General features: G+C 42.5%; 1 pseudogene; it reads left to right on the forward strand.

Annotated features, from left to right (window-relative positions):
- The first annotated feature begins 239 nt into the window (after window positions 1–239).
- On the forward strand, window positions 240–3,060 carry LOC102752211 (annotated as a pseudogene).
- Window positions 3,061–14,485: the final 11,425 nt, after the last annotated feature.

Below are 14,485 nucleotides of genomic sequence, written 5' to 3' on the forward strand. Positions count from 1 at the left end.
TTGTAATTTAAGAACTATTAGAGCCCTGCTGGTGTGGCTCAGTTGGTTGAGCATTGTCCCATGAACCAGGAGGTAAGGGCACATGCCCAGGTTGTGGGCTTGATCCCCAGTAGGGGGCCTGCAGGAGGCAGCTGATGGATAGTTCACTCTCAAAAATGTTTCGGACAGTCTTGGGGAAGAGTCCTGCGCACGTTTAGACTCTTCGGAGTTGTAGTACAAATCCGGTCAGGGTTGGAACCATGTCGGTGGCCAAAGAGCTCTTACAGATGGACCTGTACTCGCTAGGCATTGAGGAGAAGGTGGCGGACAAATAGGTGAAGAAGGCCTATAGGCAGAAGGCCCTCTCCTGCCATCCAGACAAACATCCGGATAATCCCAGAGCAGCTGAACTCTTCCACCAGCTTTCTCAGGCCTTGGAGGTACTGACTGATGCTGCAGCCAGGGCCACATATGACAAAATCAAGAAAGCCAAGAAGCAAGCAGCAGAGAGGACCCAGAAACTAGATGAGAGAAGGGAGGAAATGAAGCTTGACCTGGAGGCCCGGGAGCAGCAGGCTCAGGCCCAGGCCCAGGACGAGGAGGAGGAGGAGAGCCGGAGCACCAGGACACTGGAGCAGGAGATCCAACGCCTGCGAGAAGAGGGTTCCCGGCAGCTGGAAAACAGCAGAGGCTGATGCAGGAGCAGATACGCCAGGAACGGGAGCAGAGGTTGCGAGGAAAGGCAGAAAATCCTGAAGGCAAAGGCACTCCCAAGCTAAAGCTAAAATGGAAGTGCAGGGAGGACAGTTCAAAAGGCGGCTACTCCAGAGATGTCCTCCTGCAGCTCCTTCAAAAGTACGGGGAGGTGCTCAACCTGGTACTTTCCAGCAAGAAGGCAGGCACCGCCGTGGTGGAGTTTGCGACCATCAAGGCTGCGGAGCTGGCTGTCCAGAATGAAGTGGGCCTGGTTGATAATCTTTCTATCTTTCCCTCTCTCCCTTCCTTTCTCAGAAATTAATAAAAACATTCTTTTAAAAAAAAGAACTATTAAAGAAGTTAAAAGTATATACTGTACTAAGTGTATACGCTAGACACTGGATTAAGCCCTGGAGATTAGGGTTAATGTTTGGCTGAGTTAATCAAGGAAAACTTCATGGCCAATGTAGGATTTGAACAATTTCTATAGTAAGATACATAACTACATCTAAGTTTAATTAACTTGAGCTTGATCTTGAAGAGTGTATAGAATGGAATTCTTTTTAAGGGGAAATTTCGAGAGCTGTGAAGCAATAACATGGGAAAGCATAAAAATTTTTTATGATGGTGTTAACATGAGAGAGCAAAGCTAGAAAGCTAAAACAAGAGTTAAAGATTAGATTGCAGAAAATCTTGAATAAAACATTCTACTTTAAAAGACAACAGGTACACACAGATATTTTTTTAAAGGTGTGATATGATTAAAGTTATGTCATAAGGGTATCAAATATATAGGAGACATTCTGAAAAGAGTGAAAAGTTAATGGAGATTAGACATGTGGTAATGGCAGGTATCAAAGCCACAAATGAATGCTTGAGCTGCAATATATATATACTGAAGAGTAAAATGAGCTATCTTGGAACTGGGCTTTTGAAGAAAAGGGTGTTTCCTATCACTGGAAAGTTTTGTTGTCCTTGTTTTTTAAATATATCTTTATTGATTTCAGAGAGGCAGGGAGAGGGAGAGAGAGATAGAAACATCAGTGACGAGAGAGAATCCTTGATTGGCTGCCTCCTGTACGCCTGAATCCAACCCCAGACCCTTCACCCTCTATCCACTGAGCCAAACCGGTTAGAGCTGTGTTGTTGTTTTTTAGAAAGTGTTGTTTTGGTTTTGGGGGGGTTTTTTGAACTACAAATTTCATCATTAGAAAGAACTGGATAATAAACACCTGTATACCTGCATAACATCAATTACTCATATTTTGCCAAATATGTGCAGGCTGTGTCCCTGTCTTCCCTCTGGTCTCTTTCCTCCTCTCTCCCCCTCCCCCACTCCCCTTACTCACCTTCCTTTACCCCCTCTCCCATCCCCTCTCTCCCTCCATGTTTAGTTGCAGACATCATTACTCTGCACACATCTATTTAGAACAAGGGCACTCTCCTACATGACCACAGTGTCACAGTGTCGTTATCCCATTCACCAACGTGTGTGACCAGAGGCAGGAGCTCCAGGTGATGGAGTCCCCTCAGGCGGCATCAGGTGGAAGCTTCATAAAACCGGGAAATGAGTTCTACAGACCAGTCCCATCCACGAACTGTTCATTACCAGTCTGCAGCTAGAGAAGTTCAGTTCCGGTCAAGGGCATGTACCTTGGTTGCAGGCACACTGTTGAACCTAATAATAATGGAGACAGCCGATCGATGGTTCTCTCTCCGAACTGTTCATTACCAGTCTGCAGCTAGAGAAGTATTGAAAACTTTACCACAACTTGATAGAGTAATTTTATGACTGTTGAACCTAATAATAATAAAAAAAAAAATCCAGGGCTTCTCTTTTTTATTTCATCTGTTTATTTGATTATTCTGATAACTAACTTTTATATATTTTGCAAAAATATCAGTCCACTGGAAATTTAAAAAACAAAAAACCTGGTCCCTCATAGATTGAGAACCAGTGTTCTATAGTCCCCTCCTTCTTGCTTGGTAATTAATAATTATAAATTCCTCCAAAAACACATGGTTGCATAAGAGCTATTTAATATGGAATAGCATTCAGACTCACTGACTACAGCACTAATGGGTCCGATATGGCAACAGTAATTTCTACGTCACTGGTTCTACCTATCAAGCCTACTAACCTAGTGAGGACACCTCCCGCTCTCAGGGAGCCCTGGGGTGGGGGCCTCTCATGTGCTCACACACTCCTCTCTCCCAGTGGCCCCTTCTTCTCCTCTGCTCCTCTAGGCGCTGCAGGTTCCTGTCAGGATCTGTGATACAAACAAAACACCCAAAGCCATGGTGTCAGCTAAAGAAATGGAGATCCTGGTGTTTGACCTTTTTCAGGGGAACCCCAAAGCAGACGGCTTGCACCTAATATCATAGTTTCCAGTGAAATGGCTCTTTATGCTTTTACTCAGAGCTCTGTTTCTCTTAGGGACCCAGACATGCTTTCATGGGCCCAGATTGGCGACAGACTTGAGTAACAGCTACCCCACGCCGTATTTATTACTCCCCATCCAATGACTAAGTCTTTCTTATAGGGCTTCTCTGTCTACATCTCTCTTCCATTAAAATGAGTTCTGTTCTAGGAAGCAGTCTCAGCCCCCATGTCAGCAGGCTTTCTTCTGTCCTGACTCACCCGTTTGCCAGATGTGCTCAGACATGCTTGACTCTCAGCAACAGACCCAGTTGAGATTCAAGCTGAGCTTACTGCCCCATGTGAGACACCTCACTACACGTGAGATACTTCCGAAAAAGTCTCTAGAATATGCAGCGATAGCCCGTTTTGCACCTTTATTTCAGGTTCCTCATTCTGGCGGTTTGATACTGCCATATTGAGCAGGATCAATAGCAGCATAATGACCGCATTCTCTGATTGAATGGGGGTCTAAAGAAAATATGCATGAAAAGACAGAGCATCTTACAGGAAGATCGGAAAGCTGGAAAGAACTAGATATCCAATAAAAGCTTCCCCCGTTGGTAGATTGCAATTCAACCAAAACACAACCGAATAATGATTCTACTATTTAAAAAATACGTTTTTATTGATTTGGGAGAGAGAGAGAAAGGGAAGGGGGTAGAGAGACACACACACATCAGTGTGAGAGGGAAACACTGATTGATGGCTGCCTCCTACACTCCCACAACTGGGGATCAAGCCAGCAACATGGACATGTGCCTTGACCAGGAATCGAACCAGAGACCTTTTGGTGTATGGGACCATGCTCAACCAACTGACCCACACCAGCCAGGGGGATGATTATAGTTTTTGAGTTATAATATTTCTGTCAATACAACCATTTTGAGACATAACTGCTTTGGCTGGCAACTTTCCACAATAAGTAGATCATAGGCATGTCTAGTATTTTGGATAATTTCTCTTTGTGTTTTTTGTTGTTTTTTTTTAAATATTTTTTATTGATTTCAGAGAGGAAGGGAGAGGGCGAGAGAGATAGAAATATCAGTGATGAGAGAGAATCATTGATTGGCTGCCTCCTGCATGCCCCCTACAAGGGATCAAGCCTGCAACCTGGGCATGTGCCCTTAAACAGAATCAAACCTGGGACCCTTCAGTCCACAGGCCGACGCTCTATCTACTGAGCCAAACCAGCTGGGGCTAATTGCTTGTTTTGAATTTAGTAAATGATTTTCCTATAAACTATCAATAAAGAGGTAAGCAAAATGTGAAAGGTAAATAACACACACACCACATTTTTTATCCTTTCATGTATTTTATATCTGACTTGCTAACCAAGAAACTTTTTTCAATGTTTAAAACTCTCAATTATGAAAATTGAATTTGATGGATTAGTTATTGTAGCATACAAATTACAATACCAGTTAATATTTTATCCATCAGCCCTCGAAGGTTTGGCTCAGTGGATAGAGCATCAGCTTGCATGCCGAGCAAAGGGTCCCGGGTTCGATTCTGATCAAGAGCTCATGCCTGGGTTGCAGGCTTGATCCCCAGTAGGGTGCGTGCAGGAGGCAGCTGATCAATGATTCTCTCCCATCACTGATGTTTCTCTCTCTCTTCCTCTCAGAAATCAATAAAAATATATTTTATTCATCAAATCTCTAAAAAAGTCAGGGAAGAATCTAAACATAATATTTATGGGTGAAATATTTTAAAATGCATATCAGCAGTTTGAATCAATTACCTTCACTTCAATCCAAAAATAGAAAAAGGGAACCCACCCGCTTCCTTTTAACTACTAACCACACCTATACACTTTTTGCCCTCCTCTTACCTTTCTCCTTTATTTCATTACTTGCTTTTATAAACTTTGTAGTCCTTTATACACATTGGTAAATTACCTAAAATTATTTTTTAAAGTGAGCGAGTTTCACCCCGCCGGTGTGGCTCATTGTGGTTGAACAGCGACCTATGTACCAGGAGGTCACAGTTCAATTCCTGGTGAAGGCATATACCTGGGTTGTGTGCTGAATCCCCTGTGGAGACCGTGCAGGAGGCAGCCATTCAATAATTCTCTCTCTCATCACTGATGTATCTATCGCTCTCTCCCTCTCCCTTCTTCTCTGAAATCAATAAAAATATATTTTAAAAAATAAATAAATAAATAAAGTGAGAGAGTTTTATTAGATTGCTTTGTTTTTGTTTTTGCAGAACCTGTGCATCTTCAACCCTTCTCACTCCCACATATCTGCTGAGCATATGACCTGCCACCATCCCTTATAGCTAGGTTTGGCCATGTGACTAAGTTCTGAACAATGACCTGTAAGTAGAAGGGATCACATCCCCCTAAGTAAATGTTTGCCTTCCCTTGTCTCACTCTTCCTGTGCCCGGTCCAGGGGCTCCAGTATAAGCATGGTGGCCAGGGTGAGTCTGCATATCAGCACCACACCACAGGATGACAGAGCCACAAGCGAGAAGGAGCCTAGGCCTCCAGACGACCTCATTCTGCAATGCCTCCTGCACGCCCCACAACCCAGGCATGTGCCCTGAACGGGAATGGAACTGAACTGTGACCTCCTCATTCATAGGCTGCCACTCATAACCAGCCAGGCCTCTTCTGTGTCTTCAATCCCACCTGTATAATGGCTCCTTTTCAGTTCATGAACATAACCTAGTCTTTCCATCCTTATAAAATAAAAATGTATTCCATATTCCTCCAGCCTGCTAAATATATGAACTATACTTGTTTTTTCCACTTTTTCACTTCCTGTACACTGTCTCTTCACTACAGAAGTATAGCCAGCTCACCTGGATATAATTTTTTTAATTACTTTCAGTAAAATCATTAATTGCCAAATGTAGAAGATACTCAGTTTTGACCTTACAAACTTACTATCACATTACAATGAAAATAAGTCTCAGACCAAATTCTGCATTGCATGCTTGGCTGCTTTTTTCCCTCTCCTCTTATTTCTCTGATGCCACACTCATCTAGACTGTTCATATCTTTCTTCCTGATCTCCCTGTTTTTTAAATGTTGTTTTTCAAGGCTGTATCCTTAGCCAACTGTCTTCTTGCTCTGTAAGGTCTTCCTGGTAAATAGCATCCATTCTGATTCTGTTCGCTCGCAGATTCATCTGCCACACTGCCAGAGAAAACTGAGCCTCATTGATGTAGAGGACCCCTCATTTAGACTGGTACCAACATGAAAAAATTTGTGTTTCTGTCTCACAGTTTTCCCATGTATTGCAAATTGACTTCTGTCTATTTGGCCCTTCAGCAACTGGTAGATTCTTTTAGCAAATATCAAAAATATCCATTGATTAGATAGAAGCATACCCTCCTCCAACATTAATATCAGGTGGTAGATTGCAAGGAAAACAAGACTGAGTCCAAACTCTTCCAAACGTATAAACTTTTTTGAGCAAGTGAGCAGAAAGTCATATAACCTACTCATGTTTCAGGAAAGTCTCACTCTCCGTCCTCAAGCATGCCTACGAATATCTTGTATGAGAGGTTCACTCTGAGAGCATAATCAGCCCAACTGTTCCGGTCTGTCAGTAGATGGAACAGAAGGTAATGGGGAGAGGTGGACAACACGGAATCCAATAAAACAGGCCTAGGAAGTAGTGGGTTACTGGGCTTTCCAGCAACTTATTCGTCATATAGAGGATATATTTAGCGTCTATTATGTGTCAGGCCCTGTTCTTAGCACTGGGTCTATAGTTATGAGTAAAGCCAATAAAATCCCTGCTCTCATGGAATTGACACTCTGGTCAAGTGTTCTTGGACCTCTTTTCACAAGAGTGCTAGGGCTGTGAAATCTTTTTAGCTAGCCATGTATCTGGAACACCATTTATTTCACTAATGAAAATGTATTTCTAGTATCCCTTATGCTAATGAATGAATCTCCTGGTGTAAATTTTGATGAAGATCTTTGAAATGCTTAAGTAGCCACCTGGGGAGTATGGCTTTCTGATTAGGGCACTTCAAATTATAACTAACCACCCCTAGAGTGTGAATGCCTAATAGGTAACTCTAATGATAACCAACCTCCCTGAGAGTGTAGATTAAAGTTAATTTACACACAAATACAGGACACTGTTTATAAGGAAGTATTTTAAAGTAAATTCTAACAGATGCAATATATACAGCAGGGAGTATGGCTGACCAGAGCTTTCAAGTTTCACATACAGACTTTAAAATACTAAAAGTTACCAAATCCTTTGGTCCCCCCGGTTCTCCCCATGCTCCAGCAACTACCAGAACAACAAAAAATATATCAGACCCAGCCAGCAAGGCTCAGTGGTTGAGTGTTGACCTATGAACCAAGAGGTCACGGTTCGACTCCCGGTCAGGGCACATGCCCAGGTTGCAGGTTCTATCCCCAGTGTGGGGCGTGCAGGAGGCAGCCAATCAATGATTCTCTCTCATCATTGATGTTTGTGTCTCTCTCTCCCTCTCCCTTCCTCTCTGAAATCAATAAATACATATATATAGATATATAAATATAGATATATATACATATACATAGGCATATCAGGTGACTCCAGGCCCCTTGTACTGTGACATGGTTTGCAACCATTCTGAATGGCCAGAGCCCATACTATTCCAGTCATTGAATCAGCGGCTCTCAACCTGTGGGTCGCGACCCCTTTGGGGGTCGAACGACCCTTTCACAGGGGTCGCCTAAGACCATCAGAAAACACATATATAATTACATAGTTTACAGTAGCAAAATTACAGTTATGAAGTAGCAATGAAAATAATTTTATGGTTGGGGGTCACCACAACATGAGGAACTGTATTAAAGGGTCGCGGCATTAGGAAGGTTGAGAACCATTGTATTGAATATTTTGAATACCACTCTTGCTCAAATCTTTAGCCTTGAAGAAATTGACTAAACTCTCTGAACCTTACCCCAAATAACTTGGGGATAGCATTACAACGGTCTTAGCTTAGTCTGGGATTCATGCCAAAAGTGATTGTCCAGGCTGCAGGACCTTTACACTCTCATTTGGTGGGTGATGGAGATGCTTGCAGGACTTCTGTGGGAGACCGCCTATTGTTTTCACTAGCAGAGAGGTGTGGACAAGGAACCCAGAAGGCTGGTGATCCTTGAAGCCCTTGCAAAGGTCAGGGCTGTGCACTCATTGTTAGTCCAGACAATGGTAGCTGAAGCAACTTCCCCACTTATTATTATGTAAATCCTTGCTGATGGGTGAGTCTGCCTGTTACTGGAAATTGCCTGCCTAAGGGCTATGGTTGGATCCCAAACCAATAAAAGTTTGGTGCGGCCTGAGCACCAGTGGAACTCCTTCCTCTTGCGTTGGACTTACCCGCCTGGCCCCCCAATATTTCCAAATTATCTCTTGTCTCTTCTCTTTCATTTGTGTGCGGCTCCTCGTCCAGATCCTGAGCCCTGAACCATGCGGGACGTGGAGGGAAAGATTTACAACAGACTTCTGTAGGAGTCTGTGACAGGCATACTGAATTGTTCCAGCGTCAGGGTGTTTCCAGAAGGGTAAGTCAAATGGGCAAAGAACCAAAAAAGTTAAAGACATAAGCAGGAGAGTGGACAATGGAATGTAAAATGGGTAGAAAGGAAAGTAAAAACAGGACTTTATTGAATCATTTATATTAGAGAATTTTATTTTTATAAAAAATAACTATCAATGTGCATTTGAAATGCTATAGGTTCTGGTCCATTTATGTAAGTAATCGTATACATGTATGTATATGTAGTCCCACATGATCTGATGACAGTGTTAATAACTGCTACTTTAGAGCAATTACATTTTCCATATCTTATTGTGATATAATATAATAAATATAAATTTTGATTTTCATCCCTGGTTCCTGGCAATTTCCTGAGCAATAAAGATGCTAGGGCCTAGCTGGTGTGGCTCAGTGATTGAGTGTTGACCTATGAGCCAGGAGGTCACAGTTCCGATTCCCAGTCAGGGCACATGCCCGGATTGCAGTCAATCCCCAGTGTGGAATGTGCAAGAGGCAGCCTATCGTGATTCTCTCTGATCACTGATGTTTCTATCTCTCCTTCTCTCTTCCTCTCTGAAATCAATAGAAATACATTTAAGAAAGAAAAAAAAAGATTCTAGGAACTTCTTTTGTTTTTATATATGGTCTTTGACCCTGGTTCCTTAGAATTCCTAAATCACTTGGAATTTCCTGGGTGATGGGAGCATCTTTTGTTTTAAGGAAGGGACTCTCTGGGTAGGCTCCTGGATAGCTTCAGAATGGGGGCTGGTGAGCAGAAAGACCAAGCCATGATTATTAGGAGCTTGGAATTTTCAGCCCCTACCCCATCCTCCAGGGAGGGGAGAGGGGCTGAAGATTGAGTAAATAATTGATCAGGCCTAACTGATGAGGCCTCCATAAAAGTCCCAGAACTATGGAGTTTAGATAGCTTCCAGGTTGGTAAACACGTTCACCTGTTAATTGAAGGGGCGAGGGCTATGCCCTCCATCTTACCTTGGCCATGTGCTCAGCAAAGGCTTCTTCCCGGAAGCCCAAGCCTCTGCTACTCTGCTAACCACACCCAGGACTTCTTTAAACTAACCAATGACAATCAAGGAACGTGCACGCCATGGATGTGACCACATCCTATATTCTTCTAATTTCTGTGAGCTGTTCTAGTAAATTATTGAACCTGATGAGGGGTTTTGGGAACTCTGATTTATAGCCTATAGATCAGAAATACCTATGATTGGCACGTGAAGCGGGGGGCGGGGGGGGGGGACAATCTTGTGAGATTGAGCCCTTAACTTGTGGGATCTAACTCTTTGTGTGCGTTAGTGTCAGAACTGAATTGAATTGTAAGACACTCAGCTGGTGTTGGAGAATTGGTTCACACATCTGGTGTCAAAAGTACTGTGAGTGTGAGATTTAAGGAAAACACGATGTGATTTTCCTAGACACATATAATAACAAGGAAAATGAAACATGCATCCTTGACATCAACTTCTGAGAAATATGAACAGAATGGGTCTTCAAGGACACCATGGTGTTCATTAGAGTTTACATTATGTCCAACATTTCATTTCAAATAAAGGGAAATTATATAGGGATTATTTAGGTGACCTAGCCAACTATTGAATTATCAGTTTAGCTGGAGTGTACAGTAAGTAAAAGAGAGTGGGACAATGCTACTTTGAAAAGATAGCTAAGAAGACACCACATATCTCAGATTATTTACAACAATAGAAAATGCAAAACGGTGGAATGGAAGTAATATGTAAATATTGAGAACCTAGTATGTGTAAGTCCTATCTTGCAAACTAACCTGAGCCAATTTGGGTATGCACAACTTTTAGATTCTTTTTGGTAGATAAAAGTAGCCACACACACACACACACAATTTCTCTTTAACGGAAAGCCAAGATTATATCTAGAGGGAGAATTGGGTCAGTCATCCAGGGCTTCCAGTGTTCTTGGCCAGAGGTCCCTTGTAGGATTTAGCCCAGGCCATCATTGCTAAGGGCCTCTGGGGATTCCTACACGCATACGCAAGAGCAGGCAGAGTCTCTGGGATATTTTTAGATAATCACAAATCTGCTGTATATTTCATTTTGTTAGGAAAAAATCTTATTGCCAGCATTCATCATGTTGGTCAACAGGCCCCATTTTTTTTTTTTTTACCAGTAAAACCCATTTCTCACATTTAGTAAGCAAATTAAAGTGTGTCAGTGTTGATCAAGATACTGGTAACAGAAGCATTTGTAAAAGCCTGAGTGTCAGAAAACCACCACCCCTGGACTGTGCATTCTTGTTTTCTTTCTTTAGCTTTTCATTACGAACATTTTTAAACATAGACAAAAAGAGTAGCAAAATGAACACCCATATACTCATCACCAAGACTTTATGTCTTAACATTTTATCATATTTGCTCATATATTATATAGGTAGAGACATCATGACATTTCACCTTTAAATACTTTCAATATATTTTTATTGATTTCATAGAGAAAGGGATAGAAACATCAATGATGAGAGAATCATCAATCGGCTGCCTCCTGCATGCCCATCACTGGAGATCCAGCCCAGAGCCCACAACCCAGATATGTGCTCTAACTGGAAATCGACCTCCTGGTTCATAGGTCCACGTTCAACCACGGAGCCATGCCAGTCAGGCCATCCTTAAATGCAGTTCTCACAACTTAAGTACATTTCCCCATGATTACAATACCGTTACACACTTAGTAATCCCCTAATATCCTCTAATGCTCAGTCTGGTCTCAAATTTCCACGTTTTTCCCCAAAGTGGATTTCACAGTTAATTTTTAAAAACCAGACCCAACAAGAATTTGGTTGTTACTGGCTTGTCCCTTCTGGATTAGAATGCTGGCAGCAGCTGGGTGATAGATTAATCCAAATGGTACACACACAACATCACAACGTATTTGCTACAGTATATTAAAGAAAATTCCAGACCTCACAATGACTTCACTAGAAACTTTCAGCATTTTCTTATTTATGCCTTTCCTGAAGGCAAAGAGGAAGAAGATTTCCGAAGGACTCAGCCAGGCTGATGTATTCTCTATAGAAAAGACCTTTCTAATTCTTTTAGAAATTAATACTGATGACAACGTTAATAACTGCTACTTTAGGGCAATGACATTTTCCATATCTTATTGTGATATCATGAGCGTAAGTCCTATCTAAAGTTAAATAAAAATAAAAAGATGATTTCAACACCACACTTTGGGAAACACCATGATATCACATACAAACTGTCAGCGATGACTCTGAAGGTTCTTTATGACTTGGCCTTACACCACTTTTCTACCGCCTCTTTTGTACCCACACATACATCCTGAGCTATTCAGTGTTTACTGGCAGGGCCAGGATGAGGGTGAGGTGAGAAGCCTGGAACAGAAAACAGAAAGAGGCAGCATTCTCTGGTTCCTGTGAGAGCCACATTTCCTTAAATGCTGGTCCTAGGCATCTCTCTCCCCTGACTCTAGTCTGCCCTTTTCCCTGAAAATCTCAGGCACTTCACGTGTGCCGTTTCAGCACATCCTAAAAACCCACTCAGTTTGAGATTCCCTCTCATAAAAACTTTGGAAATCAAAACATACAATTGTTTGTTGTTGTTGATCTTTACCCTAGGAGATTTCTGTCCATTGATTTTTAGAGAGTGGAAGGAAGAGAGGGGCAGGGAGAGAAAGAGAAAAGGAGAAATCCAGACCAGGGCTGGGGATTGAACCAAGAATCCAGGTACTGCAATGCAGATACATGCCCTTGAGCAGGAATTGAACCATGACCTTTCAGTGCACAACCAACACTCTAACCACTAAACCACACTGGCCATGGAGACATGCAGTCGTGATGACAGTGTTCACAGGTGACTTGAATTTTGGCGCAAGATGTAAGATTCCCAGGTCTGTGGAGAGTCCATAGAAAACCTGAGTGTGACTTCAAAAAGGCACCAGCTGAGGACAGACACAGCCCTGTGGGGGGCAAAGGCTGGGGAGGCAGTGGCCGGGGATGTGCGGAGCAGAGCGCGCACCGCCTGAACAGCAGGGAGTGAGGATCCCTCACATGTGGGTGATGTGAAATAGGTACCAGGTTTAGAGACAGGTAGAGTTTTCCAAACCCAAGCCAGCAATTACCAGGAAACTTTGGCCTTCACCTCACTTAATCTTGTAGTGTCTGTTTCCCCATCTCAAAAATGTGGGCAATAATGGTGACTTTCTTGTGAGGAGTAAAGCAGTAGGTATATATAGGAGTGCTTTTTAAATTAAAAAAAAAAAAAAAGCCCTAGTTGGTTGGAACATCATTCTGATGTGCCAAGGTTTTGATCACTGCTCAGGACACATACAACAACCAACCAATGGATGAATAAATAAGCAGAACAACAAATTGATCTCTCTCTCTCTCCCTCTCCCCCTCTTTCTCTAAAATCAATACATTTAAAAAATAATAATGAAAATTAAAAAGAGCCTGGTCGGTGTGGCTCAGTGGTTGAGTATGGACCTATGAATCAGGAGGTCACGGATTCAATTCCCGGTCAGGGCACATGCCTGGGTTGCTGTCTCCATCTCCAGTGGGGTTGTGCCAGAGGTGGTTGATCAGTGATTCTCTTTCATCATTGATGCTTTTCTCTCTCTCTCCCTCTCTCTCTCGTTCTCTCTCTCTCTCTCTCTCTTTCTCCCTTCCTCTCTGAAATCAATAAAAATATTTTTAAAAAGAATGACACATACTCATTTAAAAAAAAAAGAAAGAAAGAAAGAAAGAAAGAAAATGAAAAGGTGCTTCCTGCCTGTAACATAGTTAGTGCTAGTTTCCCTTCACCAGGAGCTTGTAGGTTCCATGTCTGCTAAGGGCACATGCCCAGGTTTTGGGCTCCATCTTCAGTAGGGGGCGTGCAGGAGGCACTCCTCCTGCCCCCACTCTCATCACTGTACTCTGGCGTGGGTGCACCGTGAGGCGCCCACAGAGAAGGGCCCACCAAAAACCCATTACCGCGCTCTGCAGTATATATATATATTATAGGCTATTTATTTTTTGTAACATATTTTATTGATTTTTTTTTACAGAGAGGAAGTGAGAGGGATAGAAAGTTAGAAACATCGATGGGAGAGAAACACCGATCAGCCGCCTCCTGCACACCCCTTACTGGGGATATGCCGGTAACCAAGGTACATGCCCTTGATCAGAATCGAACCTGGGACCCCTCAGTCCCCAGGCCCATGCTCTATCCACTGAGCCAAACCGGTTAGGGATGCAGTTTCTTTTATGTATTTGAAATTAAAAAGGAGACAAAAGGAAGATTACAGAAGGTGGGCGAAAGCAAGGCAGGGATTGGACTACAGGATAGTTAACAAGATTATGTGCTCCCTTGAGGGTGGTCACATCTTAGAAGGAGGGGTCTGAAAAGAGGAATTTCAAAAGGTGGGTGTAAAACAAAAAGATAATAATAAAAAGACAAGGTGTTAACCTTCCCCAGGGATGTAAAGTACAGCATAGGAAATATAGTCAATAACATTGTAATAACATTGTAAGGTGCCAGGTGGGTGCTAGAATTGTTGGGGGGAATCACTTTGTAAATTCTGTAATTGTCTAACCACCATGCTGTGTCCATATAAGAAACATTCAGCCCACCTGGAATGGCTCAGTGGTTGAGTGTCAACCTATGAACCAGGAGATCATGGTTCAATTCCCAGTCAGTACGCATGCCTGGGTTATAGGCTCCATCCGATCCCCAGTAGGGGGTGTGCAGGAGGCAGCCAATCAATGATTCTCTCTCATCATTAATGTTTCTATCTCTCTCCCTCTCCCTCCCTCTCTGAAATTAATAAAAATATATTTTTTAAAAAAAGAATGTCTCCCTGAAAGTCCCATAAACCAAAAATTAATATTCAGAGATA

Source organism: Myotis davidii, unplaced genomic scaffold (assembly GCF_000327345.1).
Source record: "Myotis davidii unplaced genomic scaffold, ASM32734v1 scaffold346, whole genome shotgun sequence".
NCBI classification, from domain to species: Eukaryota; Metazoa; Chordata; class Mammalia; order Chiroptera; family Vespertilionidae; genus Myotis; species Myotis davidii.